This window comes from Hyperoodon ampullatus, assembly GCF_949752795.1.
Source record: "Hyperoodon ampullatus genome assembly, chromosome: 12".
NCBI classification, from domain to species: Eukaryota; Metazoa; Chordata; class Mammalia; order Artiodactyla; family Ziphiidae; genus Hyperoodon; species Hyperoodon ampullatus.
In genome coordinates this window covers 79,199,442-79,215,556 of record NC_136925.1, presented here as the reverse complement: position 1 = coordinate 79,215,556, position 16,115 = coordinate 79,199,442, and positions in this window count along the sequence as shown.

Here is a 16,115-nt window from a genome sequence, read left to right as displayed (position 1 = left end):
TATTAAGGCATTCTTTTTCACATTGATTTTAAAAGACTCTTTATATATTGAGTATTTAACCCTTTGTCTTACATAGCATTAATTTTTTTTCAGACAGTTCATTGCTGTTAAACATTGTTTATGGTATTTTTATGCAGGATTTTAAAACTTTATCAGGATTTCTCTTTTTATTTTCTCTTTGGTATCATTTTTCAGAAAGTTCTCTCTTCTTACATATTATAGAAATATTTGCCTACAATATCCACTAATACTTTTATGTGTTTTTTTGTTTTTATTAAACTTACTTTGAAACTGTTAATCCATCTGGTACTTGTTTTGCTATATGATAGAAATCTAAGTTTTTACTTTTCCAAGAGGATAACCAAATATCTCAACAGTTGTTGAATAAGTCATTCTTTATTCCCTGATACAAAATATTATCTCCAGGGAAAACTAAATTCCCTTTAGTTTGTACATGGATCATTTTGATCCCTCAGTTATGTTCTATTGATCTATATATCTATTTCTCTACCAGTGCCATAGCTTTAATCATTCTAGCTTTTAAATATTTGCAAATAACTGATGTAGTATATTTTCCGTAATAAATTTTAAAAAATTTCTCACGATGAATTTTAGAATGCTTTAAAAAATATATTCCAACAAAACAAAACAAAAAACCCATAGATCTACCACAGCTGGGACTTTATTTGGAATTTCATTATAGTTTTAGATTGATTTGCAAATATTTGACACTTTTTTTTTTACTACTGACTCATCAATATATTTTTTTTTATTTTCAAATGAAGTCACTATGACCTTTTTCTGAGATGTTATCAGATCCTTGACATTAGGCTATAAAGCCTCTCGTATATGTTAGACATTTTGATAAGAGTAAGAAAGTCATGAAAGCAGACCTTGCCTCCAGTGTGCTCATATTCCACTAAAGATAAATAAGACTGCATTGAGTTGACACGAAGCCGTATAAAACAGAAATAAAATGCTCCATAACTTTATTATTGTAAATACACTGCTCTGTACTTATACCCTGCAAATCTGGCTGCGATGACAAATGGCAATAAGAGCAGAATAGAATTGATCTGGAATGGTAAAGGAGAGGCTGAAAGGCATTGCAGATGGCAAAAGTAGCATTTGTGCTGGAGAAAGCAAATTATGAGGCAGATTCATGTGTGTTCTAGGCTAGCAAAGATAACATATACAATAATTTTTAAAAAGGGAAATTAGGGAGAAGATAACTAATTGTTAAAAAACATTTCAACATGGGTCAACAAAATGGATTTTATGAGAGCAAAAATTTGGACCTATTATAGTTTCTGAAAATGAGTCTGAAAAATCAAAATGGTGCTTAAGGAAGATACTTCTTGCTGCAATGAGCACACAAATTTGGAGTAAGAAAGTAACTAACAGTTTGTTTAGGAAATTGGTGCAATATTTATTTTACAATTTTATTTATTAATTCAATAATTTTTATGGAATATCACTCATTATGTGCCTATAATTGTGTTAGCATTGAAATGACTTTGTTTGCATCCCCAAATCTATTTTCACAAGGCCTTCATGACAGATGTCTAATGATACCATTTACAAAGAGGGAGACATTCCCCAGGTACTTCTGTACTTTGTTCAACAGAAATTTAACTGCCCAAGCGGATGCTTGATTGATGTTATTCAATGATTAATGCAGCAAACTCCCTACTTTACCCTCTGCAGCAGAAATCTCCATTTAACCCCTTGGGATATGTAAGTGCCTCATTTCTTGAGAAAATACAGTGAGATTAGGGAGAAGGGAAGGCTTCACAAAGCAATTAGGAAGAGGACAGATTCATCCATCCTCCTCCTTTGAAAAGCAGCTTCAACCAAGGTACTGCCTACTAAAATAAACTTTTACCTGCAAAGGAGTTTGCAAGAAAATTTGAGAAAATAAGAGAAATAAATAAAACAGCTATTAGGACTGCCTATTTCTCTCCTTCCATTTTTTCCCCCCAGTGCATTGAGTCCAATGGCAGAAAATCTCACTGAAATAAGCATTTGTAAGGGTATCACAGTTGCTTTTCAGTCTGCAAAAGTCGCTCTCCTGTAGCACGAAAATTTTATTTTTTTTCTCCACACATAACTGATGTCTACATGATGTGAAGCAATCCTGGTTCTTGTTGGTGCTGCTATTTAGAATTGGAAGAGTTATTTGGAATTGGATCTCTAATACGAAAGAGAGCTTCAAAATATTTGCTTCATTTCGTGCCTTTAATTCCTCTCCACTTTCCCTTACTTGTAATTAATAGCTGCTAAGTGAGACAGTATGAGAGGAGGTGAAGAAGGGCCACACATAAGTATAGGTTCTTTACAAAAGCACATTTAACTCTTGTTTTTAAAGCCCACTTTCCCCTTCGACCTGGTGTGCACATTTCCCTAAGCATCTTCTGGCCTCAGAGGCACCTTTTTCTCTGTAGTCAACAATTAAAGAAGAGTCTCTCCACCAGGGATGCTATGAGGGAGACAAGAGGAAAAGGGGCTGATAACATTCTAATCTTGTTTCTGTTCTTGGAAAAAATCCAGATATTGTGGCTCCCAGCTGATTTAGGGACATTAAACAAAATATTTAATATAGGTAAAAATGACTTTCACCATTAGCTATACGTTTTTATAAAAATAATACATGTTCATGGCAACAAACAAGGAAACAAATAAATAGAACAAGAAAACAAAAAAGAAAGAAAATAAAAGACATGGTACAGTACAGAATAATGTACAAAGAAAAAGTACTTTTCACACTCCTACTTCCCAGTGTTTTTTTCCAGAGCATATACATAAAATATTTACTTCAGACAAATGGGATTACAATATATGTTCTCCAACTTGCCTTTTTTTCTACATAAAACAATTTATCTTGGACTTCTTTCTAGTAGCATATATAACTCTATTTCCTTCCTTTAAACATCTGCATGCAAGCACAGATGTGCCATAACTTGTAAGAGAACTAGACCCTTATTGATGGATCTTCAGCTTTTTGTTTTTTGGGGTTTTTTTTGGCTATTTACAAATAACATGACAATGATTATTGTTGTTCATCTGTGTAAAAAACCATAGCGTACATTTCTAAACGGAACTGTAAGATCAAAGGATGTGTTATTTAAATTTAAAAGTAAAACTCATGTGTTAAAATTTAACACATCCTGCCAAATTGCTCTCTAAAAAGTTTGTTCAATTTACACTCCTACTGATGGATCTGAGACTGCAGTTTCCCATAGCCACAACAAATATTTTCATCCCTGGCAATATGAAAAAAGAAAATTCATTTTTCAGTTTTAGAAATTTTCATTTCTTCAACTATAACTGAACTTGAACTTTGTATATGCTTATCAATCAGTTTTTTTCCCTGCAAACAAACTGTTTATCTATTGTTTTAAAGTTAACTTGTTTACTTTTTATTAATATGTAAGAATATTTGGATATTAAGGAAATTAACACAGTCATATGTATTAAAAATGTTTTTCCAAGAATGTGTAATAAACATTTGCTTTAAAAGGATATTCCTAATTTTACCAGTAGATGCCTTATCCAGAGTGAATTTGATTTAAAATCATTTCTATTTATATCTCTCACTAGGGAGCCTTGATTTAATCAATTTTCCAAAGAAAATGCATTCTTCTATTTGATTTAATCTTAAGATAGTTGTTTGATGTAACTTTAATACATAATCATTACCTCAAAGATAGATTTATGTTTCAGAAAGAAGGAAAACATTAGGAAAGAACAATGAAAAGCCAAAGAATAATGATGACCATCTTCATTTTCATAAAATCTTTAGAATAAAATAAATTAAGAATATAAAGCATAGAACATTCCTGAGGATTTCAAGCCTGGCTCAGAAATTTCTCCTTAATTACTTTGCCAAAATTTTTCTTTATCATTTCTATTGCAATTCCCTCTTTGGGGAACATATTTCAAACTCCCTCTTTTTATCCATACTCTCTTTCCCAAATTATCTCACATATCTTCTGAAATTTTATATATTTTGAGGGAAATAGGATTGATTTAAAAGTTAATCACTGTTAGATTCCATACACAATTTTATAGAAAGATCATTGTCTAAAGCTCAGATCACTGGGCTTATGGTTTATCAGTAGCAGTGTTTTAAACTGCTTGATTTAACTAATGCTCATCAAAGTGTTATCGCTGGAAAATTAGAACATCGATGCTAGATGAAGTAACCTAAATGCTAAAGGCAGGTTTATGTAAATGAAATTCTTTAATATTTCTAAATCTCTGAGAATCATATTATTCTACAGTTTAACCTCTAAAATTCTATGAACTCACGATTCTAGGATTTTATGTGGAAGTGAATATTTACCTATGTTTACAAACCATTGTTTCAGGTTCCAGATTGTTTCTGATGCTCAATGGTTTTTTTTTAATCGATTGACTAATGTTAAGAAATGAATTATCCCTTGTACTAAAGAGCCTATAAAATTGCAGGCATTGTAATGAAGTGACTAAATTAAAATCTGATATAATTAAAATATGTTGGTAGGTAAGCATTTTTAGTTACTTTTAAATATGAATGAAGGGGGCTTCCCTGGTGGCGCAGTGGTTGAGAGTCCGCCTGCCGATACAGGGGACACAGGTTCGTGCCCCGGTCTGGGAGGATCCCACATGCCGCGGAGCGGCTGGGCCCGTGAGCCATGGCTGCTGAGCCTGCGCTCCGCAACGGGAGAGGCCACAACAGTGAGAGGCCCGCGTACAGCTAAAAAAAAAAAAAAAAAAAATATGAATGGTTATTTAAAAATTATTTTATTTACTATCTTAAGAATATTTGTTATAACATTTAATTAATTTATTTTATTCTAATTTATTAATATTTATTTTTCCTTTTTTTGTTTCTTTTTTGGTTTGGGCAAGGGAGACTAGTCTATTTTGTTTTTGTTTTTGACTAAGTAAGGGAAAAAAGAGAAGACATATCAGAAGACAGGCAGACTTTTTTTTTTTTTTTTTTTTTTTTTTTTTTTTTTTGCGGTACGCGGGCCTCTCACTGTTGTGGCCTCTCCCGTTGCGGAGCACAGGCTCTGGATGCGCAGGCTCAGCGGCCATGGCTCACGGGCCCAGCCGCTCCGCGGCATATGGGATCCTCCCAGACCGGGGCACGAACCCGTATCCCCTGCATCAGCAGGCGGACTCTCAACCACTGCGCCACCAGGGAGGCCCCAGGCAGACTTTTGACCCAAGGAATCTGGAAGTTGTAGTATTTACAGTCCCTTCCATTCATTAAACCGATATTTACTGAGCACCTGTTGAGATTAATTTGGATGAGAAATGAATTAAAAGCATTTGAAGTCTGAGTCATGGGCTATCTAGACTTTGTAAAAGCCTTTGTAAAAGCCAAGTCCATGTGGTTTTAATCCAGAAGTGTCTGTCTACCCCAAAATAAACTCAAATTTTAGTTATGGTATATTAGTAATAATGTGGAAATATAACCAACCTGTTGTTAGATGATTGCATTTCTTTAAAAATTACTTTATATTGCATTTTAATTTATTCATAAGACAAACGTGCTTTGGGGAAAAAAATGTCAGTACCGCTAGTTTAATAAAGCATTTACGTTTATACGTAACGGAATTCTTGTTGGTTGTATCCCTCATTTCTCTCTGAGGATAATTTCTTGTAGCTGTCAGTTTACTAGGTTCTGGATAAGCTAGGGGACTTGGGCTTGATGACTGAATTACCCTGCTTACTAGGCAGTGGGGGTAGGGTGGGGTGGGGTGGGCAGGTGGCAAAGGAGTTTACATTGAGAAAATCCTGGAGGAAAGAGCGAGGGTCCAGTGGAGGCTGTGCTGCAAAGTGTGTGAGGAAACGGGACTTCTGATGGCTGGGGACCCAGGGTCAGGGATGGGGTAAGACATGGTCATGGGGTTGTGGGGTGAAGGTGAGCACAGTGTGGGATGTAACTCCTCACTAAGCCACCACAAATCTTCAGTAAATCTTTTAGACTATTGGACTGATTGGATTTCGTGTGGAAGCCAGTGAACAGAAAGAGTTCATGTCAAAGTGAACGGTCAGCACAACACAACTGAAAAGGAGAGCAGACATCTTAGTAACATATACCAAAAATAAATAAATAAGCACTGAGAGAATTTTATGTCAGATGCTTTGCCATTTGGTTGTGTCTGGGGTTCTGAATGCTACTGGGCCTGTGCAACATTTCTCAAGACTCAGTGCCCTGCCCCTCTGGAATAGCAATCAAAATTCACTAGCAACACATTCAGAGACAAAAACCTCCCAAAGCAGGCCTCTATGGGTGATTTATTAAAGAAACTACATGAACATAATCTTCAATAGAATTTTAGGTCTTAAGGGAGCCTAAAGTCAAAGCGGTCATGTTTTAAAAGTCAGTCAAAAATTTTTTTCCAAAAATGATCTATTTAATTTTCATAGTCAGGTTTTAAATGAAAAATAAGTTTTTCTATTTACACTGTCTCTGCTTAATTATAAAATATTTTAAGGCTATTTGGAATTAGATCAATTAAGCAACAAATCTATTATAACTTGTATCTAATATTTACTATTGGTGGGAGAGTACTGTCTTCACGCTCCTCAGTCCTTAATGTCAGTAATTTTCCTCTGTAAAGCTCTACTCACTGGGCATACTTCATGAGGTTTCTATGTGCTGTGAAAGGAAGTAAAATCACTTGGCAAGAAGTTTCTGACTGCAGTAGTATTTGTTCATTTGCATATTGGTAAGTGATTTGCATGCTAGTTAAGAATGTTGCAAATACATCTCTGACTTGTATCACCAAGAAGGAGAGATTAGATGCTGATAGGATGTATGTGAAAGTACTTTGTAAAGTTCCAACAAAATATAGTCCTCTAATATCAGGGTCAAACAGAGGCTAACAAAATAGTCTCAGGAATACCCATGAGGCAAAGGAAAGTTACTTGCTCATGAAACCAGAATTGTAAATAATCAGGCACAAGTATATACCAAATACCTTAAAAACTTGTTTTCTTCTATGTATTGAGGTAATGAAATTGTTTAAAAGATTCATGTTTTAATATAGTTTGTGTTATCCAGACCCTTTTTATTGATACTATGGTCATTTTCATTTTCCTAGCAGTTATTATTTTGTTACTAATTTCTAATTTTACTGCATTATGATCAGAGAATATGTTCTATATGAAACCAATTTTTTGTTATTTATTGAGATTTCCTTCATGGGAAACTTTAGAATTGTTGGATTTTTCTCCAACTAGATATATACTTGCTTTTGTTTTTCCTCCTTGGGAATCAGTGTACTTCCATTTTTAGACCCTTGCATTCCATTATAGAAAATTTTATTTTCTTTCTTTCTGAATGTTACCTGTCTCCCATTTCTTACTCTCTCCCTATGTCTCATGAGACATTTCCATTGGACCTTCTCATTTTATCTTCCACATCTCTGAACCATTCATCTCTTTCTCTCTGTACTTCATTCTAAGTGGTTTCCTCAAATATATCTTCCAGTTGGTTAATTTTCTCTTTGGATGTGTCTAATATGCTGTTTAACTTATCTGGTGAGATTTTAATGACTATAATTTCCATTTCTAGACAGTCTATTTGTTTCATTTCAAATTTGCCTATTCTTTATTTTCATGGTGTCCTATTGTTTCATGATGTTTTCAATTCTTTTTTTAAAATTTCTTTGCTCTTTTATTTTAGATTGTCTTTGATTTCATTCTGCCATCTATAGTTGTTTTGGTGCTTCTTCTCTTCATTTTTGCCTCTGATGGCTCTCCTTTAGAGTAGTATTCCTTGTGTACTTTATAACGTTTTGTTGTTGTTGTGAATTCATCTTCAGTGGGTTGTTTTTCAGAGAGGCTTCTGTTATAAACTGAATCCTGTACCCACCCTTAAATTCATACGTTATAGCCCTAACCCCCAGTGGGACTATATTTGGACATAGGGCCTTTAAAGAGCTAATTAACATTAAATAAGGTCATAAGGATGGGGTCCTAATCCAATATGACTAGTTTCCTTAAAGGAATTGGAAGAAACACCAAGGATGTCATACACAGAGTAAAGGCCATGTGAAGATGCAGCAAGAAGGCAGCTGTCTGCAAGCCAAGGTGAAAGGCCTCAGGAAAAACCAAACCTGCCAACACCTTGATCTTGGACTTCCAGCCTCCAGAACTGTGAGAAAAAATATATATATATTCTGTCATTTAAACCACCCAATCTGTGGTATTTTGTTACGGCAGCCTGAACAGACTAAGACAGCTTCTGAACCCTAGGTTGTGAATGTAACCTCACAGAGTGCTTTTGCACTTGCTTCTATCAGATTCCTAGGTATTCAAGGCTCTGGCCCTATTTTTATGTTAATTTATTGGTTTAGAGAGTCCATTCCAAGATAATGGATTTAGGGCTAGCAGTCTAAGCAAACAGTATAAATTCAGACCTCTCAATATGTGACCCAGGCTGGTGTTAGTTTCTTTCAAAAGATGTCCCTTCCTTGACCTGTGCTCACTCTAGGGATCAATAACAGCAAATTTCCTTGCTCCTTCTACAGGCCAAGTGGTGTGTTTTGCTAGCTCTCTTTCTGAGGCTCTAGACTTTCTGCAGGGAATTGGCTTCAGCCTCCCAACCCAGTAAATCTAAGGCCTTATTTCCTGTCCTATCCTCATCTCTAAGAGTCTTAATCCAGGACTAAAACCCCATAGGTCCCTGTAGCATCAGCTTGTACTTATTGCTTTGGCTTTTGTTTCTTGTTTATTTCTGACGTCCGGGGAGTTTTGTTGCTTCATTCTATCCATCACTTCCATGAATCTGTACTAGGAAGGGAGTCTTTCCATGTCCCATTTGTCCACTACGCTCACTTTCTAACTGCATATACTAGAAAGTGTAAGATATTTTTTCTAACATGCTAGAAGTATATTTGCCCTCATAGAGTTGGATCAAATTTGTCCTTGTAGGGTAGGATTATGTGAGTTAGTAGTCAGTAAATTTGTCACAACTATATTTTTTAAAAGGTTCTATGCGGGTAGGAGAATAAATTAATTTTAGAACAAATAAGCTTCAATACTGTGATGAAACTATCATCAGGAACCTTATTTCCAGACTTGATATCAGTATGATATACATATAAACTTAAGGTTTTTGAGACAATTGTAAAGAATATATATATAAGTTGAAAAGCAAGAATAAAAGTCTTCATCTTTGTGCTTGTATTATAATTGCAAAGTGACTATCTTCATTGGCCTTTAATGCACTGCTGTGGAACAAACTTATATGTTGAAGCTCTATTCTAATGTGACGGTATTTGGAGATGAGGCATTCCGGAGATAATTGAGATTAGATGAAGTCATGAGGGTGGGGAACTCATGATGGGATTAGTAGCTGTCTGCACACTAGGATCTGAGTTGGTAGCACCTTGATCTTAGACTAAATGTCTGTTGTTTATGATATATTTTTTATAACAGCCTGAGCAGACTAATACATGCACACACTGTTCAGATAGCTGTAATCTGCTTTCCTACCATCTGTTTTTTAGATTTGTGCTGTCCCTACATACTTACTAGATAAGTAATAAATGAAAGTTTGTGATCACCCAAAATTAAGTGTATTTAGCAGGCAGTCAAGTTTCTGAAACTCATTTTCCCCATTTAAAGCTCTCCTGACTCAAATGCACTCTTAGTTATTCAAAGTAATTCTGTGTTCTCCCTCTTATTCAGCTATTTGAGGTTTGATTAAGATTAATGCATTCAAGAGCCTACAACACTAGACTTCGAGCTGGGGGGTGTCAGATGATCTTACCAGAACGTAACCAGCAAGTAAACTGCATATCCTCGGCACAGACTGCAGGGGTGAAATGTGCATGCTGTGAGACCCTCGTGGTGTTCTCTTAACACCTTGGTTTGCAGGAGGATGAAAGGAAGAAATGCATAATGCTCTCTCTTAGTAAGGCATCACGAATTCAAGCAGTGAAGTCTATACTTTAGCGGGAATACTTGTGCATTTCCTGTAGCCGTCTAATGACTATGACCATGGGAAAGGAGGGATTGAAGGAGGCAACTAATGAAGCTCCAGTAGGAACCAGGAGATGTTCTGCCTTTCCAGACTGTTCCATTATAGCTTCAACTTTACCAGTAATTCAGATTGTCCTTAAAAGAGTCCTTGATGCTTTGCATTGGCCCTTTCTCTCCATTTCCATTTACAAAGCAAGTGGTTTGGGGCTTGTTATCTCAATGCCTTCAATTTCCTGAAATGATGACAAAGCAAGTTAAACTGTACTTCTTTTTAAAATAGTTGTCTGGAGCCTGACTTCTGCAAGAGTGGTCCTGATTCCGCTCCATGGGAGTCTCCTGGGAGCTTCTCCAATGTAGCATCTTGGAAACGGAGCTGCTGAATCAGAATCTGCACTTTATCAAGATCCCAGATGATGCAAATGCACATTCGTGTCTGGGAAGCAATGGTTTAGAGTACTGCGCTCTCCACCTAAGAGTTACCTCTTCTAACTCATTAGTAACTAAGGAACAAGGTGAAGGTTTTCCCATAAACCTACCTAATGTGGCATTTTGATATTCTATTAACAATTCAGAATCACAGTAGGGTCTCTTTTTCCACATATAAGGAAACCTAGCATTTAAGTCTATGAATGCATCAGAAAAATTGTTTCCATTTTGACTTAGTATGAATGTGGTCTTGTTCACAACTGCTAAATTGGAAGCAAAGAACTGTTTCCTTTCAGGTTAATGGGTTTCCCCTCATCAAGCTGTCCTTCTTTCATGTAATCTAGACTTGCCTCCACTTATTTATTTTTTTATAACTGTTCTTCTTTTTAATAGGATTATTCATCCTTCCAATATTAACAGCAATTAGACTCACCTCATGGTGCGTCATGCTGACTCAATCTGCGGCTGTCAGAGTAGGATGATCTTAGTCTTGTCTCAGTAACAAATTTTGACAACCAAAACAAAGCAGCAGGCAAAATACATGAAGAGAATTAATAATAAAGGATCACAGATGACAAGAACTTCTTGAACATGATGGTTGCCTCTGCCTTGTGGAAACAATCATGTTCGCCCTGCTTGGACTGACGACACTGTGACATAGTCTTAACTTGTATTTTTCAGGAAAGTTTTAAAAGAATACTTTTAAAGGCTTAGAAACATTAACATTTGCTTTCCAAATCTAATCTATTTAATTTTATTGGAAAACATTTACAGAGCTCATCAGCAGACTCTCTAGTATTGAGTAATATTTAGCATGCTGTAATCATGGGAAGGAGAGATTTAGATTAAATGCTGCTTTTTATTACTATTTAATCATCGTAAGTTGATCCACTTTTTATCTTTTTAGTCAACAGATATCAAAGGTGGGAAAATATCTTCGTTTGCAGACATACCTGTATTTATCTCCTATTATATTTTTCATTAGTGTCTACATGAGATTTATTCCCGGTGATTCCCAACAAAGTAAATGTGAATCTCCTAAAACCAGATGCTAATAATAAAGACAAATGAACCTGATCTCTCAGACGTGTTATGAGAATAAATTAGATAATATTTACAGGAGGATTTGACCTCACTAGAGATAGTATATAAATGAAATGTGAAAAAAAACTTTAAAGATAAAAAATTCCATTCATTTGTAGCTAGATTGACTTGACAGTACCAAATTATGTTCTCAGTAAAGAAACAGGCCTACTAACAGTGGTTCCGCTGGTTGTGGATAAATGCCAAGTACTGACAATGAATTCCAGGTCTGGGCTGAAACCTCAGGCATCAGTTTGAATATGCACAAAATGAGCTCTTAGTCTTTTTCTATATGTCTACATTTATTCTACTTGGAATAGTGGTAAAGCCTTGCATGCGTTGGGTTAAATTATCAAAGTTATTTTAAACCCCTTTCCACATTTAATAACATACAAAGATTGTTAATAAAGCCATGATGTGAACAAATTTTAAGGATATATGTAACACATATACCTCTAGAGAAACTGTTTTTAAATTTTTATTATCTAGAACCAAAAAGGAGCTTTCACCAGGACAATGGGCAAAGAGGGAATCATAGTTATTGTAGACTGAAAGGCAAAGTTGTACTTACGGGTATGGGGAAGCTGTCAGTTATATTCTTAATATTATTTTTGGGACACAGGAAAGTCCCCCAATCCCACGTATTTTTCAAACATCCTGGCACACTGCTCCAGATTCTACCATTTAAAATTCTTCTGAGTTAAGGGAAGTGGTTGCATATTCATGGAAAAGGGTGAGATTAAAAACTGTAGGATGATAAAGACATTCACCAATATAATAAATGAACACTTACTTCATACTTACTACATGCCAGGCACTATTTTAAGTGCTTTACCAGAACTATCTTCAACCCCATGAAATAGATACTATTATTAACCCAGTGACACAGATGTGGAAACAGGCAAAGAGAGGTTCAGAAGCCTGCCCAAGATCACACAGGCTACAAATGGCGTACCTGGATGCCCACCCTAGCAGTCTGGCTCTAGAATCCATACTCTGAACCAACATGTTTTCCTACAAGTGTAGGAGTTAGCATCATACAATATAGTACTTTTAAAACATGAAACAATACTTTGCAATCTTTGATACAAAGAAAAATGTGAAAGCTGAACATTTTTGTATTGCTTAAGCAATGTTGCTTTTTTCTAGAAAAGCCAAGATTTTAATACTAGAGCAGCCTCCACCTTTCCATTTTGAACAGAAGACTCATGGACAGTGAGCGTTCATGGTACAATATTACCATGTTGAAACTGTTCACCAAGAATGGAGCACTAGATAACCTGCCAAAAGGAGAGCTGTCTTGTGGACCCAACAGCAGGTATTCAGGTAGAAATGAGAAATGCCACATGGAGATGAATTTAGAGATGGAAACATCAGAGGAGATTAGATAATATACTGTGAGCAATTGCCATGTATAACATTATTTATTACTAACTTCTGTAGCAAGAGGCTACTGTGGACCTTAGGATGCAGAATAACTTCTTGATACACACAACGTAAAGAAAGCCTTTAAAATTGTTCTCTAATGTCAGAAGTATGTGCTGTGCACGTTTTTGTTTTGTTTTGTTTTATCCCATAAAACATAAGGTTTTTAAAAAGAGATGAACTGATATCCTGGTTTCCCTGCTCCTAACAGAACACTGTAATGTGATTAAGTACAAACCTTTCCATAGCAACAGACATTGTGTATCAGGCATGAACCCTATGTATCTCCCTTGAAGAAAGCTTTAAGGTTATAACAGACAAATTCAAAATAAAGTCTATGATCCCGCCACCGTGAAGCCTGCTTCCCCAATGAGCTCAAGAAAGGATACATTGACAAACAACTCACCATGGCTTCCTTTAGCTCATTTCTTTGCCTTTCTTTTTCTTTAAATGGCACTTTAGCCTTAATAGTTACAAAGGTTTCAAGAGAGAGGACTAGAGCCATCTGAAAAAGAGAGGCCAAAAATCCAATACAATCATGGCTTGCAGAAGTTCAGCATTGGACTTACTGAAGAGCCTTGGGGGGTAATGGTTTCTCTACTTTGAGACCAAAGGCGTTCATTCTTGTCACCCTTTGCTGTGTTATTTAGTGTTTTCCACTCCATGACCACTATGTGAACCCTGGTGACCTGTTAACTGTAATTCCAAAACAGGTATTCTATATAGGGGAAAAGGTAGCTTTGGGGGCATCTTGAAATGTTTTCATAAATACATATAAAAAAACATGTTATTAGGCAATCGGAAGTAGTGGCTAAAACAGGGGCAAAACTGATACGCCCCTTATGCATATAGTTGCATACGCAAACTGTAATTAGGTTCCCCAAACACTTGCCTGTGCAGAGTGGATGCCCCCCTACTCACTATAGTCTTGGTGTGGGGAGAAGTGAACCTCTGCGTAGCTAACACTGTACTTTGCTTTTAACGTGCAGAACTAGGCTTGCAGACGCTATTGATTATACTTAGGAGAGAGGAGGTTAATGACATGTTGCAAGTGTACGCACGATATTTCATCCCTATTCAGGTTTTAAACAGCATCCTCCTCCAAATATTCTACTCTAAAGGTTGCATGCTAAAAAGTGAAACAGATGGTCCAGTTTTATACTTCTTTTCCTTTAGAATTTCTTATGCAGCTCAAGGACTTCCATCTTCTGGGATCTCAAATTATATTTCAGCCCATTATATGTATTCAGTTTTGATACTAAGATGGTACGTAAGAATTATTCAAAATCCACATGGCTGCAGCCTTTTCTGCTTCTTAGTGTGCCATGTGCTGTTCATTTTAATTGAAAATATTCTAAAAGCAAGATTGATGTGTTTTCTATCCCCCTAAAATAGAAACAGGTTCTGGGCTCATAATTGAGCACTCATAAGCCCCCTTTCCTTATTAACATGCCCTCTCTAATTTGTGCCTCTGTTTGCACAATATAAATGGCCTTTAACAGCCCTTCATTCATACAATGGTCTCACTAACCCAAAGAAAATTAGTAGCAGGCAAAAGCCTATTTTTACTGACACAGAGACAAAAATGCTAATTACCTTAAAATATTCTCAAGTGTATATCTTTGGCATCCTTCCAGGCAAGGCTCAAAAGTTTTTTTTTTTCCCCCCTGTTATTTACCAGTTATAGGGGAAGTTGTTTTTGTTTTACATTCAGGCTAATACATAAGTAAGTTTATATTTATAACTTGAAATCTTTTATTTTGGGTCCACAGTACTGGCAATAGTTGAGATATTTGGTTGCTTTCTACTTACTTGTGGGTACACTTGAGAGCATTGACTATTTGTGATTAATTATGTTTTTGCTACTTTTGTTAAGGTACTTAGGGACATTTGCAGAAAAAAATACCTAAAATTTTGGGTTTATTTTATTTAAACATATTAATTACTGTAAAATTTTAATGTTTCCTCAGAATCCCTTTTAATTTTTCTCTGATAATTAAATTTGTTTGTCTAAGTTTATACGCTGAAGCACTCCTTCCTTTCAAAAATGGTTTTAAAACTGAAACCTCTGATGTGCAAAACAAGTAATAAAGAAACAAAATTCAATTCGACTTACTACTAAATTATGATACCAGGTATGCTGATGCTATTTCTATAAAGATGATGAGCTTTTTATCATATATGTGAGAAATACTTATTGAGGATATATTATTTTCAGAGTACTTTGCTAGGCCTGGTTTGTGGAAAAAAAAAAGTACAGAAGGTGAAAGTGCTCATCTTCTTGAGAGAGTTTAAAAATCAAGTTTGGAGAAACTGTCCATTGATGGATGAATAGATAAAGAAAGTGTGTATGTATACATACAATGGAATATTATTTAGCCATATAAAGGAAATCTTGCCATTTGTGACAACATGGATGGACCTTGAGGGCATTATGCTAAGTGAAATAAGTCAGAGAAAGACAAATACCATATGATCTCACTTATATGTGGAATCTAAAAAAAAAAACCTCATTCATATGAACAACAGGTTGGTGGTTGCCAGAGGCTAGGGGTGGGAGGTGGTAAAATGAAGGAGGTCAAAAAATACAAATTTTCACTTATAAGTAAGTCCTGGGGAGGTAATGTACAGTATGGTGGCTATAGTTAATAATACTGTAGTGCATATTTGAAAGTTGCTAAAAGAGTAAATCTTAAAAGTTCTCATCACAAGAAAAAAGATTTTTCTAACTATGTATGGCAACAGGTGTTAACTAGACTTACTGTGGTGACCATTTTGCAATATATACAAATATCGAATCATTATGTTGTACACCTGAAACTAAAATGATGTTACATGTCAATTACACCTCAATTTAAAAATTGAAAAATAAACAAGTTTGGAGAAAAAAATGCATTCACATGAAAAGTTAAATAGCAGTATAGAAGTTTAGTAACAGTGGAAGACAGCAGAATACAAGAGCCACAAGTGAGTGTAAGATGAAGTGGTAATTAATGGTAAAAAAACAAGTGGTATCCAACTCAATAGTAAGCCAATCAACCTAGTATTTAAAAATGGGCAAAAGATTTGAATAGACATTTCAACAAGGAAGATGTACTAATGTCTAATAAGCACACAGAAAGATGCTCAACATCATTAGTAATTAGGGAAATGCAAATCCAAACTGCAATGAGATATCACTACACACCCACTAG